Raw genomic sequence first — 15,979 nt, 5'->3', positions numbered from 1 at the left:
TTCGTGTAGCCCCACTGATTACAGTGCCTCAAATATATTGAACAGGTAAGTTAGCCGCTGTTGGTGAGTAATATAGTGATCATATTAAATGGAAATTGATATGGTTGCGGTATTAGTTCCAGGTTTCAACACAGGGTCAATTAAGTTCGTATATTTGTAGCACTGTGCGACATTGATACAATGCATTGAAACGTAAACGGAAGTAGCTATGAACAATCAACGACATTGATTCGTTCCAATTCGAGTGAAGATCCTGTGCATTTAAATGAACCAGCGTAGGTCATTATTGCAACAATGTTATAATTCAAGGTAAAATATTATTTTCCGACACGAATTAACAGTCTATGGCGAACTATGACTTTGCTTAAGATGTATATAAAATTTTGATAATAATTGTTAATATGTAATATAAACAATTATCATAAAGGCTGTTCCGCGGTTTTGCCATCCATTGCGCGCTAAAAATAAAATCTGCTGAAATTCTTCACATATTTTTGATTTATTATTTTAATACATTAAGTTTAAGCAAAGTGAATGTAGAGTTTTTTGCCGCCAGAAATACAACGTTAAGTACAAAATGTAATGGGCAACCTGTTAGCTTTTAAAAAAAGTTATTAAAATAACAGCAACACTTAAAAAACGCATTTTTTTTTGAAAATGTGATATTTTTTCCTCACATGTAACATTGCGCGTTGTAAAACGTCATATTTTTGACGGAAGTGAGCATTGGTGGGTACCTACTTGTAATATAGTATCGTTACTATCTTTTGTACCTATACAAAACTCTAAAAATATCACGAGGATTAAAGATTTCACTACAGAACTGAATTATAAGAAAACAAATACTCGTATGCAAACTGGATAATCCTACTAATGTGAAAGTTTGTGAGTGAGTGAGTATGTTTGTTACTTCTTCACGCTGAAACGGCTGGACGGATTTGAATGACATTTGGCAAAAAGTTAGTAGTAGTATGTGTATGATAACAATAAGAGCAAATAGGGTAGTTCGAAAAACTCGTGTGGATAAACAATGTGATGATACCTTATGGTTGATACCCTACGCCTCTCTATCTCTATGTCCTGTCGTGGATTGATGATGACAAAAAAAATAAAAAAAGACATGGCGAAACTATAAGGGTTCCTAGTTGACTATGGAACCCTAAAAAAGGAAATGTAAATATTATTTATGGTCAATAAGAGTTATAAATTGTATATTGTTATAAATAAAAAACATTTTAATCCTTCGAAAAAAAACGGCCAAGAGCGTGTCGGACACGCCCAAAATAGGGTTCCGTAGCCATTACGAAAAAATCAAGTAATATTTTTCTAAGGATTTCGTATACGGAATCTTCCAAGTTTAGGTATATTTTATACCCTAGGCTGCTATTTACTCTTAAACTACTAATAATTCTCAAGCAAACTTAGCCGTCATAGTTTTCCTTGTAAGTTTGATATCCTGATTTTTTTTAATTTTTCCACCCACCGGTTTAGATTTTAGAGGGGGGGGGGGCACGCTCAATTTTAATGAAAATTTTCACTTTAAAGTTGAATATTTCGCAAACAAATCACTGAATCGAAAAATCGAAAGCAAACCCCTAATGGTTTTAAAACACCTATCCAACGATACCCCACACTATAGGGTTAGATGAGAAAAAAAATCACCTCCACTTTACGTCTATGGGAGGTACACTAAAAAAATTTTTTTTTTATTTTTTTATTGTACCATTTTGTTAGCATAGTTTACATATAATATCCGTGCAAAATTACAGCTTTCTAGCATTGATAGTCCCTGAGCAAAGCCGCGGACGGACAGACAGACAGACAGACATGGCGAAACTATAAGGGTTCCGTTTTTGCCATTTTGGCTCCGGAACCCTAAAAAAGAGTTGCTATTATTTTTCTCTATAATAACAGTAGGTACTCTTTGGTCTACCTATGATCACTGCTGCTACGATACGATCAAAACGTCGAAGCAATTTAAAAATAAATTAATTTTTCGTGACCCGGATGTTAAATAAAATTGTTATGATTATTTTAATTAAATGGCCTTGAAGTAGATTCTCTTGAAAAAGGTGTCACTCTAAATAGCAAATAAATAACCGTCTCACGTGTGAACCGCTATTGTTTAACAAATGACATCATCTAATGGGTTACCTGCATTATTAACGTTTTCCGGTCATTATTACCTGATGAACATCGTAATATGCAAACAACATAATTCCGTATTTTTCATTTTGCTAGAAATTTTCGTGTGAAGATGTAATAATTATTTTTAATTTAAAAACACAATATTAACACTATAGCATAATGTCTTTGAATTGTTCCGGAATACTTGAGCAGACGGTCGGATTAGTTTGACTGAATATCGGTAAAGAGGTTTCTCATCAGATTCATCCCTTTGACGCTGTTATATTTAAACGTCGACCAATGCGGAGAAACACTTAATTTTATCAAATAATCATCTCAATCAGCCCAAAAAATAGAACAGTTTTGAAAATTTGTACGACTGTTTCTCAGATGTGCTGGTAAGTATACTAAAAGTTCTCATCGGTGTAGGAAGGTAAGGTGAAAGGTCCGTTTTTAAGCCTTCTTAAGCGCCACGATTATTTCCCGCACGGTATTCTTTGTGCCCTCTTTCATGTTAGCTCGAATATTACAACCGGTATCGCCTCCGCGCCGCGCCTCGACGCCTCTCTCTGTGTGATTCAAGCTTTAGGGTTTTGGACATGGATGGTGACAAGCTTCACCCTCTGTCTGCCTCTCTGTCAGTTTATCACAGGGTTGTATATCAAGAAACGTAATAGATTGGGTTGTAATTAACGCAGCTTCTTTAAACTGTCATTTCTGTCCTCAAATTTATTTATCCTTCGTGCGCGAGTCCGACTCGTACTAGGCCGGTTTTGGTATATATAATATATGGGTAAATAATTACGCAGCTGTTAACCAAGATATAAGATATTTAGTGGGTATTTTGCTTTTGTTACACTTTAGCAAGTGGTAGACATGAAATTATGGTATGGTGTACTGTTCCATAAGGTCACACAAATAAATCTTGTAGAAATATTGTCTTTTTAACTAAGTTCCGCTCTTATTTAAAAAGGATAATTAAATCCAAAACAAACACAATCACACTCACAAACATTAGATAGCAATAGCTAGTTTTCTTCCAATTAGAAACAGTCATTCGTTTATGGAGCAATAATTTTCCTGGGGTCTTTAAAGTGATTAAAAGCAAATGCAAATTGAGCGATTTCCTATAAAGCAATAACGGAAAAATAAGTTTAAGTACATCGGTTTATTGTTCTTTTTAATTTTTAATCCTATGCTAACAATTGTTTCCTTTTAAGACATCTCTTTTTATGTCGCAAATATTCACTGTCTGAATGTATGAATTCAATATTCGCTCTGGTACTTTAATTTTTAGCATTTGCCACTAATAATAAGGTTTTGGCAAACTTGACCCCTGCAGTAAGTACCATGGCCAGCTGCCGTGAGATTTTGCTCTACCAATATGCAGTGCATGTGCGTACCTATTTTGCACATCCTATAATGAAAATCACCAGTTGTTTTCAAACTTATTTCACCTGTACGGGTAACTAGTTAGTGGGCATTATACTTGTCAGTCCATCTTCTAACCGAAGTCTTTCAGACATTTTGACTTCTTGAAATTACCCCTATGACTGGAAGTAAAAGTGACAGGTCCAAGTAAAATAAAAACTGCCTCACTGCGAGTCGAATTCTCACTCCGAGGTACGGTACCGGAAGAAGTACAAATTTTCAGGTATATACCCAGTGTAAGCAGAGTCTTGCTTTTAACACGTTCACTGCGGGAAACAATTTCGAAGACTTTAAATCGGTGCGTCATAGGGTATGTAAGATCCGACATTCGACTTTTTGTTAGAGCGTTTGCGGGTCGAAAGGACCTGTTTGACATGCTCGTCTAAAAAGGTCATTATCTGCATAGTTATGATAAATGTTGGTAATATTTGAATTGTAATAGGTAGTCATAGAGTTGCTGTTGGGACAGTTAAGTTAAAAGTGTTAACATGTTTTGATAATATAACTTTTTGAACTTTAGTGATTTTCACTCATAGTCAAAATACCACAAACGGTCAAAACGTCGATGTAAATATTACTCGTGTGTGTGTGTTAGCGTGATAAGTCCCGTTTGTGTTATTTTGACTTTTTGATAATGTTCAAAACTTTTGTCAAACTTACCTTTATAAATTCTTAACTGTGTTCCTCAAAAAACTATGATTTTTGTTACAATCACATATAATAAACCGCTTTCAATCATAACATCACAACACTTAAAGATTACGATCCAACTTCAGTGGAAAACTTTTTGGCGCTTTCCGCCTGTTTTTGAACGCCGGTGCGCATGCGTCGATGTTTTTTTCACCTGCGCTTTGGACCACGGCGTTGTGCGAACTGCCATGCTCGCAGAACAACAACAATCACATCGCAATCAGTTAAGCTGTTCGTCACGACAGTTTTTAGCATTCCGTTGAGATGGGAACCATTAAATTAGTTGATTAAGCTGTCAACAGACGTTGTTTAGTGCGGGAAGCATTTAAAACCAGATTATTTAAAATTAGCACTTTTCTGGATAAACGGTAAGCATTCAATCTCCTTTTTTTTTGATCGGGTGACAATAAATTATGTTTTCTTCAAAAGGCGTTCTTAATCACAATTTCGAATTAAACTTCACTCTATCAAAAAAAAACGAAATCATGTAAATCTGGAACTGTTCTATTTTTGACCACACGAGAGCGAAGCGCGAGTGAAGCGTCTTCGTTTAATCTGTACGACGGATGTCCCAATGTTTTCCTCTACAGGTCGCATTTCTTAAGCAATTCTCGTGGAATTTTATAAGCGGTTCAATAATTACATGTTAGGTAGGTATTCAATTTTGTTTTTATTTCCAAAATGGTATAACCATGGGGGTTGAAAGCGTAAAATATCGTATTATTTAAACCATTTCGAAACACTTGCGAGATCTAGCTCACTGAGGCACTAGTTTTTAAGTTTATCAAACCATTTTTATTCTCACAAATAATATTTGGAAAGAGATAATAATATTAAGAAGAATTTAACGGTTATTATTTTCATAATTTCAAAATTTCATGTGCAGCAATATTAAAAATGCTAAAGTTAGTGTGTATGTTTGTTACTCCTCAACGTTAAAACGGCTGGTCAGATTTGGATGAAGTTTGATATGTTAGATAGCTGAACGTCTGGAGTAACCACAAAGGCTTACATATTTTGTTTATTTTGGAAAAATCTTTGAAAGAATAGAGTTTGCTTTAATGATACGTCACTATAAACAAAAGCTGTTTATGTATGTTGTTTAAATATTGCAAGGAAATGAGTCTCTTTATTCATCGATCTATATATGTATCTTTATTTATTCGATCGGTCTTTATTACATCGATAAGGTCACATTATAAATTATAACAGATATCATAATTTCAGTTTATGTAAGTACATACGAGTATAATGTGTTAAATATTAGTTAGTTGATTTACTTTTGATTGACTATGATGATTCAATGACATTGATAATAAAAAATAGACAAAGCCATTGTTGTTATTTTTACCCGACTGCCCGAAGGAGGGTTATTACTGATGATATCGTATCGGTTAGAGATAAAACCTATGAGGAAAATGATGATGTTAGCTGCAACAGACATAAATAAATTAACTTGTAATGCGACTTGTTCAAAAGTACCTTTGAAAGGGTTTTACATTCATAAATAAAAGTCAGTTTGCCAGTTAATACCCTACATTACTGCTAGTGGCTATTGCGAATATGTGATGGGGCAATTCACGCCAAAATTATAAAAAAACCGGCCAAGAGCGTGTCAGAGACGCCCGAAATAGGGTTCCGTAGCCATTACGAAAAAATTAAGTATTATTTTTATAAGGATTTCGTATTTTATAAGAATCTTCCAAGTTTAGGTATATTTTATACCTTAGGCTGCTATTGACTCTTAAACTACTAATAATTCTCAAGCAAACTTAGCTGTTATAGTTTTCCTTGAAAGTTTGATACTACTACCATCCTGAATTTTTCAAATTTTTCCACCCACCGGCACAGAATATATAATAGTACTGACGTACAGAATGGCCACGCTCCGCCCCGCACGAGTTTTATTTCTTGTAATCTTTTGTCCGCGGCTTTGCGTGCGTGAACTGTAAAAGCTTGGCATTTATATTAAAATTCAAGGATTTTTCTATTTCTATGGTACAGTCGCGAAATGAAGAGGTTCACCACCTTAAGGTCTGTTTTTGCTTGCTCAGTATTACTTCTTTATCGACCGAGTATGACATATTCCGTCATAATATCATTCTAAAAGGTAACATGTGCATGCAACGTGAAAACGAATTTATTTGAAAACTGGTCAACCTTTTCATTCTGAAAGAACAGTAGTTAGAATGTGTGACAAGAGTACGTGAACATGAATTCATACATAGACAAAAATCTAATGAACACACAACACGGTGTCTATTCTAAAATATATTTCACCAAGAAGAAAACAGCAGGTAAATAAGTTTTGCTGACTGTACTTTTTGTTGACTGTACTTCCATTGTCATCTAAACTGCTTAGCTGTACCAAATTTTAAGTCGGTACTTTTAACCACTGAGGAGTTCTCAGTCCTGCGTAGACGATCCTGGCAGGACCACCAAGACGTCAGTATCAGATTATGGTATCATCACCATTACATTAGTATGCCAAATTTCAAGTCTATCGGACCGCTGGAAATTGGTCAAATTTAGCTTCCAAAACATGACCCAAACAAATAAAATAAATAATAAATAAACAGGGCAAGCTAAAGAAAAGCTTGTAAAAAAGATGCGACATAAATAAAGCCATGGTTATTCATAGTAATTTATGCGCAATGTCAGTCAAGTTCGTTTAATCTTAGCTTGACTACCATAAAATATTTGAACTGAATAGTTCATAATTCACACACTTTTTAAAACGAATTCCCGATTAGATACGCAGTGTGCTGCAATAATTGATTACAATCCTGATTTCTTTGCCACGTTATTAAATCGATATCATTTTGCAATGAGTTTACTATTGTAATGCAAAGTAATTAAATTATTTTATTTCACCAGACATTGAATAACCAATGTTACAATTTTGAAATCAAAATACTTACTTAACATAAACAGTCAAGTTTAGAAGTATCTACACGTCAGTACTTTGTCGCAGTAAAAAAAGATTAATTTGTAAAAAAAATTGGTTCTTTAATGAAAAAATGAGCTGTGGAAATTATACTCTCTGCAGTGATGCTCATTTTTAGAGTTCCGTAGTTCTTCAAGAAACCCTTATAGTTTCACCGTGTCCTTCCATCAGTCCATCCGTGACTTAGCTCAATGACTGGGTAGAAAACTATAGGTACTATACTAGATTTTCGCACGAGTAGGTAATAATGAGTAAATATAGATAATAATCATGTTGTCTAAGTTGTAAAATTATTATGTTTTTATTTTTATTTAAAGGTAACCCAAAGTTTTGAAGTATCTTTGGATAAGTGTTTTAAAAACGTGATAAATTTTTATAAACCATTTTTCTATTATGGGATCCATTTGTAAAATATTAAGTTTTAAAGTGCAAATTTGTGTTAGAGTCCACCCCTTCTACAAGTTAAACCGTAGTGTGGAAAAACTGAAAAAAATCTTGAATTTAGCAAATATAACGAATATAGAGAAAAACTATGACGGCTATGGAAGCCTTTTTGATTAACGACTATTAGTCGATCAAAATTCTATAGGTACCTATTGATTATTTCCTGCAGCTTATTACGGAGCCCATGTACATGCCTTTTTTATATATTTAACTGACACAATATCACGAATCTAGGTCCAATTTTACATGTAACAAAGTACAGAAAATAACAGGACAAAAAAGTGCCAAGACAAAGGTACAACTCCGATAACTATAACTTCTACAGGAAGTAAAGACACCTGTCAAACGACGACACGGACGTGTCACGAATGTCAAAGACTCCAAACAGATCACAACTATTTAAATTTTATTAACTTGCTGGCTTGCTGGACAGTAGAGTCAAAAACATTACTTAACATTTTTATAATGAACGTATGGTAAATAAAATTAAAAGATTTTACTCTTAAAATTAAAAAAAAAACTTTACCTACTGTTTCATTTCCGTTTAGTATTAGATTAAGTTTAGTTTTAGAAGTCCTTTAAAGCTCGTAACAATGGTTTCTGAGCGAAATAAATTTACAAAAAAAAGTTGCTGAAATGTTACCCATTATTCTTGAAGATATTTATTTCCAATGAAATACGAAGTTTCATTCTGTACAATCTCTTATTTTGTTGAAAGAAAAAGTATTTCAAAACAAATAACAATACTACGAGAAACTAAAAAGAGCAACAGGAATTCGCAATAACCCAGTAGCGTTATTTGCACAAACTTCTTTATGTTGATTTGAAATTAATTAAATCGAATCGCTTCCTAGTGTTTGACCTTCGCAGCTTCGTAGTGTCCATTCGCTGAGTGCACTTAAGAACCAGAATTATAGTAAAAAGTAGTTTAAAAATAATCATAAAAAAGTAAACATTGCCTTTCTTATACGTATGGCAAGATTACACGAGACCAGCTGCTTCATACGATTGAAAAGTTGAGATAACTTGATACTTTTAAGTTGTGTTCAGGTAACATAGACATAAGTTGGACTCTCATTTCACGTATAAACTTATTTAAATGTAACAAAAATGACAACGAAGAAGAGCACCAATTACGAAAAGTTTTGTTTTGTTTCAATAAGAATCTGAATTATGGGCGGCAATTCGTTAGGTGAAACTAAAAATAATTAAGAAATTGACAGCTAACTTTTGTTGGGTTGTATTGCTTTTTTTGCATAGAAAGGCGCGGGATATTACCATAATATTGCAACTTTAGACAAATGTAACTAAACAGGTGTGGCCTTACAATTCTTACCTAAAAGTAAACTTGCTTAGAAAAGTGAAAGTGCACACGTAAAACTAATTTCAATGTGGACATTACGCATGACAAGCGACGAAATAGTTGTTTAGGGAGAAATTGGTAGTATTTAGTGCTATTGTGTATACTTCGTAGGTATTTCCGTTGCCGTACAGTCAATGGCAGAGACTTTCTTAAACATATTTCATGAAAAATATACATTAAAGGTTTCTTGACGGGTGCGATTACGTTTCTTACTTTTCTTTGCGTACTTATGCCATTTCAGACCCTCAGATAAATCTTAATACTTTTCATTTGTTAAGAAAAAATAAGATTGTACACATACTAAATGAATGCATAGGTTAGTTTTTACATTAACTAAGAAATATTGCAGTTTTCACTAAACCTACTTTTTAAATGAAAACAATTAGATACCTTGCTATTCTGCGATTCCTCGTGCAAAACTGCATTTTGAACTGATTGAGTTTAAAACGCATCAGCGTAGTGTTAGGTATTGTATTAGTGTATTCGTACAATACGAAGGTATAGAAGTTGCATGACACACATTTTTGCTGCATAGCTATCGTAAAGTTACGAGTGAGCAAAGTACCTAATTGTTTATAGTTTATAGTTTATATGGCCCTCTTCAAAGTAACGCCTGATTCAATATATTTTATCTAACAAATCATTTAGACTTCCATTCATTTACAGCTTAGAACATACTGTCATTGTACCTGTAACTAGAGAACGTCACGGCACTTCTTGTTTTAGAAGTAGATACTAAATTTAAAAACAATAAATTTATAAAATCAAAAACCCGACTGCCTTTAAAAAATACTAAAAAGAAGAAAACAAGTCTAGTGGGCTAGAACTCTGTTAAGTAGGTAGCTGTCTTACAATTCAACAGACGGGACCCATTAGATACTAAGAATATTTGAGCTGTTCACGATTTTAATGAGTTTCGACTGTTGAACTTTAAGTTAGCTACTTAACAGAGTTCTAGCCCACTAGACTTGTTTTCATATTTTTAGTATTTTTTAAGGCAGTCGGATTTTTTGATGTTTTCATTTCAGTTTATTGTTTTAATTTACACTTTTTTGATATCTGTGAAAATGGTAGATTAAAACAATTATAACCCATACATTAGCTTTCATTTGATACCCTACTCGATAGGAATGTTTTTTTGAAAACTCACTATTTGGTGCCAAAAATCCGCCATTTTGATTTTTAAAGAATTTCACGTATTTATTGTTACTTGCGTCATCAAGACAAATGCAATGACGTATCATTTATTAAAATCGGTTCAACCATTGAATAGTTACGTGAGGACATAAGAATAGACATACATACATACATACGGGTCAAACACAATATAACCCTCCTTCTTCGCAGTCGGGTAATAAGAGAATTGCGACTTACGATTTTTGAAGTGCGACCATTTTCGTCTGATCTATAAATATAAACCCGCAACCAGGCAACAGCTGTCAGTTACGTCAATTTTACGCAGTTCTTAAATCATCAAAGAATTATTAGCAACGCTGCCAAATGTGGCTTGGAAGTGTGAAAACCAATTGTGAATCAAGCACCCACTCAAACGAGCAAATCAAATAAACGAAGAATTCTCAGAAGGCTTGTTAGGGTGGAAAACATAACTGGCCACTCCGTTTTGACGTTTTAGGGGAAATATTATTGTGGTATTTACCCTGGTAATTCCGATATTCTTTACCATACGTATATTTGAAGTTGTTTTCTAATATAATTATTTTGCATGGTAGCACCTAGTCAATCTAAATTACGAACAAAAGCTAGGTTTCAAGGAAACATCGTAATTTTTCATATTTATTTTGGATGATTTTATGGAGATAGCATACCTTAAAAATAACAAGGAACCCTTAAATGATTCCTTACTATTGTTTCGTTGTCGGTTTATCTGTAGGTATGTGTACCTGAGAATACTATTTTTCGTAGGAACGAGTGGAAGTAAGTACCAAGTTGAAATTGACATAAACATTCAAATATGCAATCCCTTGGAGCTAAAATTATTTTGTATGTAGAATTATGATAAAGTAAAGCTTCACAGTACAAGTAAAGAGTCCAAAACCCATGGATCTGCAAAAAACTTACAATGTTTTTTTTTATAAATACTATGAAATAAAAACTTATTATTTGCTTGCTCTTACATTTGTACGGAACCCTCAGTTCGCGATATTGACTCGCGCTTCGCCGGTTTTGATTAGTATTTTTGTAAACGACTCCTTATGGCTCAATTTTAACCAATAGTCCAATTTTCGTACTTCCAGAAGTATTTTGGATAATTTAAACGACACATTTGGTGTCAGATAAAGTGATAATTACCTCGATCATGCATTCAGTGTATGATACAAGATATCATAATAAATCTGCTATAATACGTATCGTAAACATGCGCAATGATAATACTGAGTGGCAAAAAATCTGGCCCTCAAATTTATGCAGTAATAGGTCATTTTGTATGTAGCGTGGGCCAAATTTTGTGCCGCTGAGTATATTTAGATTCGTACACGATTGATAGTTGTAACAATTGACAGGTAAATTATTGTAATTTTGGATGTGATTTAGGCGTCAGCACTGCATTCAGCAGAACCTGACTTGGTGACAATGGAACTACCTCAGGCAGGACTATACCTACAATTGACGGAAAAATCCGAATATACGAAAAAAAAATACATGCAATGAAACATAATAACATTATTTATAATCTCCTCCTTTTTTCAATGTTGGTTAAATAAACTTGATCACTAGCAGTTTCATTTTGATACCAAATAAAGAATGGTAGGTAGCATCGTGTTCGAACCGTAAAGCCACTCTATATTTAATACAGACAGCTACAAAAGTAGTGACTGGAATGTTTTACATTAAGATCAATTATTTTGCCAATCGCAGGGTGTTTAGTTTGCTATTTTGTTTAGTATGTAGCATAGCCCTGTACCATACCATAACCGTAGCCCATACCATAATGTAGTAAATTAACAAATATACATAAAATATAAAATAAGACAGGTTACAAAATTAAAAACGCATAAGCATAAGTACTTTGCTTTTTTTCATTACAATTACTTTGCTCACCCGCGACCTTTATTATGGCTACGACTATTCAACAAATGTGTTCATGCAGTTCCTTTACCTCCACGCTGTAAGAACACACACAAATTGCACAAAACCAACTATCATAATTCATAATAATAATGGTGGTAAGTCGAGTGAGCAAAGTACCTACCTAATTGTTTTTATTTCATTATTATGGATCTTCGCAAAGTAACGCATGATTTAATAAAACTATTTTAACCGTTGATGCCCGTAGGGTGCACCGACCAAAACACTACTCTCCCACCCTATATTCTATTTGTCCTAACATGATTCAAATGACAGATGCCAAGCTGACGGAACTAGAGTCCCTCCTACTGTTACGCAAGCTATCGATAGTTTTGCATGTACCTAGTGCTAAAAGTGGCAATATTTGTTGGTTTAAGCGCATTACGCTATCGAACTTAAAGTTTTATTTTAATTTTAAAATATAATTTATTCAACACTTGGAGTGTCACTTTCCGACTCTGACGAACAATCTTGCAGATTAATAATGCTCGTTTATTTTATCGCTTTTATTTTTACCGATAACCCTCACCTCTAGCAATTTCGGCCTATTGAAGCAACATTGTAAGGGCGTTCATTAGGGAAAGTAAGTTAATATAACACAGTGCCTACGAAGTAACCTGACAAGTTGTTAGCAAATTTGAGTTCAATTATTCGAACGATCAGCAGTTTTAATGTGATTCCATTTTTTCAAGCATTATATTATCTCTGTTGGAAAAAATAAAAAATAGTTACCGCCTCACAAAGTTACATAATCATTATGTGTCATTTGAATAATCTTAGAACAAATAGAGTATAAAAGAGAAGGAGAACCGTAACGCAAGAACGAGTAGAGGACACGAGGAGATTTTCCGTCTCGTGCTCCAATAATTAGTTTTAGACTTGATTATGGATAATTCAGAAATCATTGGAATATTATTAAAGAAAACGTAGCAAAGCCAGCATTAAAAAAATAATTTGGCAAACACTGACTTCAAATAATTTTTGAATAAAAAAAAATTGAAATAAATTACATTATGGAAAGATGCTCACTTGGCGATGGCCAAAATTTAGCACCTATCTCCAGGCTGCATAAAAATATAAAACCTGACCATAAAGCAAAATTGCTTTCCAGCCAAGATTCACATCGGCTGCTTGCGAAGAATTACTGCGATATTACGTCATTTGATTTTATGAGAGAGTATGCTTGTCGAGCCAAGTATGGAAATTATTTTCCTTAGTGGAACCTCAATAAGATGCGCACATAAAATGAATAATTGGGGTTTCTTGGGTATGATGGGATAGGATCAGGACTAGTTTCTAGTTAATTTTACGGTCAATGTAGTTCAAAACATGTGCCACTATCAAAATAAGAATAAATAACTAGATTATTAGATAAACAGTGCTACTGCAGTTACTATAAGGCTAAAAACGGGCCTAGGATGAGTTGAACCCGCACACTCACCGTCGTATACATATTTAAAAGAAAGCAAAAATAAGTTTTCATTTTAAATTTTCTATGGAAACAGATATTTTATGCGGATCTACGGTTTTTGGAATTTTGCCATTAAATACAACGGGAAGCAGGTTTTTAATTTTTGTAGTTTTTGGTATGAAAACGCACTTTAAAATCTTTTGACCGTGGAAGCATACTTAAAGGCTTCAATTTTTTACAGCTATAAGAATGCAGCAATATCAAGTTGAGTACTTGGGTGACCGAGCTTTTCTTGGGTTTAAATTCAAAAAACCTGCGTTTTCTTAAGGACAAAACAGGCTAGATCGGTTGTTCGTCCCTGAAACTCTCCACGTAGCAGATTTTATGGAAATTTTTAAAGTCGTTCCCAGAATCCCCGAAATCAATAAATATACAAGAATTATTAGTTACGTACTTTCAGATTTTCACTACAGATTTTCATCAAGCCTAATTAAACTTGTTCGGAAATTCGGGTTTCTACCTGCCATAAAAAATAGCAATGACATCAATCGATTGATTGCCTTACGATCTCAAAAGCTACCGAGCACAAACGTGAAGTTTAGTATATCCGGTCATCGTTCATCCACCATTACCTCTCATATTTCGATTTCTAGTTTTTTTTTACCGTATAACGGCAAAACCTACTAGACACTGGCAAAATTGTCCTCCAATGGACAAAACCATATTTTTCTAAAAATCTAATCTAGTATATCCACGTCACATACACCTCTTTATGTAGATCTAATTATCACGTTTATTTAAAAAAGTAACTAGAAATGGACCAAAAATAGTCCAATAACTTTAAGTTTAAAATAAATATAATTAAAAAATATATCTTGGGACACTTGACACCAATTGACCTAGTCCCAAACTAAGCAAACCTTGTACTATGGATACTAGGCAACGGATAAACATACCTATATAGACAATTAAACATCCAAGACCCGAGAACAAAGATTCATATTATTCATACAAATATTCTGCCCCGGCCGGTGATCGAACCCGGGACCTCAAGCTCAAAACAAGTCAACTACGTTGCATATCTTTTATACTTGGTGATTTGTGGGCCCACATATTCCTGCCTAAAAAAAGGATGAAAGATATGTTACAACCAACTAACAACGAGCGTAAATACAATTAAATTTTCCTCCAACATCCAGCTAATAGGTAGGAAAATAAACTTAGGTGTAAATAGGGGAGCGGGGACACGTTAAAACATTTCTTAGAAAAACATACGTAGTTTTAAATAAATCGTTTTTGTAGTTGAATCGGTTCAGTGGTTTAGACGTAATGAAGTAACATACAAACAAACAAATAAATAAATAAACAAACGAACAAACAGACTTACCAACTTTTGCATTTATAATATTAGTGAGATTACGCCTAAGCACTAGCAGATATAATATTTTTCACCAATGATGAGTTCTGTGACGTTTCGAGTGTTTCTATTACTTTCAGCAGTTACTAAATGAGTATGTGATCTATATAATTCAAACTTAAGCCAAAACTGTATCTTTTCTTTGGTAAAAAAACGCCTGCGAAAAAAAAATGTTGGCTACAACTTATGATTGGTTGTTTGGATTCTTTTTTTTTGTATTTTTTTATATTTTTAATTGAATTTTATAGCGCAATGGTTTCTTACTGTAATGATGTAATTTTTTTTTAATAAATAGTAAATAAAGTTTAACTTACACTTAACCAGTTTTTTAGATAAGATTATAAGCCGTGGTAAAAATCCATTTTTCACAAACATGCTCGGAAATGTATGAGTTAATGTCACAAAATGGAGACATGAAGTTTCTCATTTATGGCTCCCTACCACCTCCCTACATAACTTCTTGGCCTAGGCCATGAAGTATGTATGAAAATCCATTATTGTCCGCTGCTCTAACTTTTTAAATTTGCTTACTAACATTAAACTGACAAAGGAAAAATTACGGACAGCCAACCACCACTACTCTGTAAGCATTTGCTATATTGCGATGCGATGCGATGTGATGCGATGCGATGCATGGATGAACGGATGGACGGATGGTTTGACGGATGGACGGATGCTTAGACGGATGGACGGATGGACGGATGGTTAGACGGATAGACGGATGGTTAGACGGATGGATGGATGGACGGATGGTTAGACGGATGGACGGATGGACGGATGGTTAGACGGGTGGACGGATGGTTAGACGGATGGACGGATGGACGGATGGTTAGACGGATGGACGGATGGTTAGACGGATGGACGGATGGTTAGACGGATGGACGGATGGTTAGACGGATGGACGGACGGACGGACGGACGGACGGATGGATGGATGGATGTATGGATGGATGGATGCATGGATGGATGAATGGAACCCCCGAACTCGTCCATCAATCCCTTACTTCATGGCCTCTGCAGTAATGTACTATTACTTCGTACTCCTGTTCCAATAAACCCCCGA

At 34.3% G+C, this 15,979-nt stretch overlaps 1 protein-coding gene across 2 annotated transcripts in view; it reads right to left on the bottom strand.

Moving 5' to 3' along the window:
- The window catches only part of LOC141429103 (sodium-independent sulfate anion transporter-like), a 45,469-nt gene extending 41,039 nt beyond the window's left edge, over positions 1 to 4,430 (bottom strand). The window contains exon 1 of one of the 2 annotated variants that reach the window (XM_074089300.1): positions 4,219 to 4,430. The gene's annotated coding sequence lies outside the window, so the exon portion shown is untranslated. Of the gene's footprint in view, positions 1 to 3,789; positions 3,812 to 4,218 lie in introns of those variants that run through there. The other variant, XM_074089301.1, reaches the window with a different exon arrangement.
- Positions 4,431 to 15,979: the final 11,549 nt, after the last annotated feature.

This window comes from Choristoneura fumiferana, chromosome 6 (assembly GCF_025370935.1).
Source record: "Choristoneura fumiferana chromosome 6, NRCan_CFum_1, whole genome shotgun sequence".
Lineage (NCBI taxonomy): Eukaryota > Metazoa > Arthropoda > Insecta > Lepidoptera > Tortricidae > Choristoneura > Choristoneura fumiferana.
This window is presented reverse-complemented; position numbering and strand designations above follow the sequence as displayed.